Source organism: Belonocnema kinseyi, chromosome 4 (genome assembly GCF_010883055.1).
Source record: "Belonocnema kinseyi isolate 2016_QV_RU_SX_M_011 chromosome 4, B_treatae_v1, whole genome shotgun sequence".
Taxonomy (NCBI): domain Eukaryota; kingdom Metazoa; phylum Arthropoda; class Insecta; order Hymenoptera; family Cynipidae; genus Belonocnema; species Belonocnema kinseyi.
In genome coordinates, this window is record NC_046660.1 from 115,922,670 (window position 1) to 115,924,017 (window position 1,348).

The window sequence follows — 1,348 nt, forward strand, 5'->3', positions numbered from 1 at the left end:
GCGCGAAGCGTATACGGAACTCATTTTTTGTAACGTGGTAACAAGATGAGAATTGAAAGCAAACTGAATGTTAAATCAAAAAGCATGAAAGAGGGCGCTCTTGGAGGTACCAAGTTCTCACTGGTTAATAGACTGAAAAGCATCCCTGCGTGTCAACAATATGCTAAAACACTTGCAGCATCGCTGAGCGTACAAAATATAAATAAAAAGCTTTTTTTAATGGAAATATTGATATCACGGATACACATAAAAGCATCAATCATCTAAAATAGGTTAGATTGGCCAAACGTTCGACGAGCTCGACAATGAAGGATGATTGGCGTAACAAAGCATCCCTCATGAATTCTCGACTATGGCAAGACGCCACAAAACTGCAAAGATAAATTGTTTATTTCATACATACGAGGGAGTAATTTTATTATTCAAATTGAACTTTTTTCTTGCAAAAAAGATCCTACTCCTTCTTTACTCCATGGGGAATCGAAATATCGATATTGTAGATTTTCTGGCTTCATGGTTTGGAGGGTTGTCTACTACCGATAAGGTAACATTTCTCTGATGATATAACAGATTCATTTAAAATAATTCATTTCATTACTGTCGATCCGTGAAAACGACAGTGTCTTTACAATTAATGGTAGATAATTATATTTTAATGCTTCATTTGTGCCTCATCGTGATTTAATGAAGTATTTTTAAACTAAAAATACTAGTGTGGGCCTTGTCAGCGCCACTTTGGAAATGGGGTAAAATAGGGCCAGTCCTACACTAGCAGTAAAAGAGATATCACGACGAATATTTCGTATTGCATATAATAACATATTATCTTCTATGTGGGTAATGGTGAAATGAGCGGCAAACTTGACTTCCCAGTAATGTAAAAGTTAAATGGCAAGTCTGTTCTGTTTCTTATAAAAAACTTTTAATATATATAGGGCTCTTTCGCAAAATACGTGATACGTTCAGGGTGGAGGGGGGATTCTTTCAAAGTATCATTATCCATGTCAAGTGCATTGGAAAAAGCATAAGGCGGGGGGGGGGGAGTTCCTAAAAATGTATCACGTATTTTAGGAACTCCCCCCCCCCCGCTTTTTATCGGAACTGGATTTGTGATAAACGAAAGCATGGATAGGTGGAGGCAGGGAAAGAGTAAGATTAACAAACGCAGGTCTTTGGAGCGTCCGCAAAGGCAATAACTTGCGTAAATACAAGGAGAGCAAACAGGCACATCTTTATCTGTTTGAGGAACGAGGGCTGGAGCGGACTTCGGCCTAACGCACAAAAGTATAAAATACATATAGGTACGCGAGCAACGAAATTACCTTATCGGTTCTCCTGCCTCGTGGCA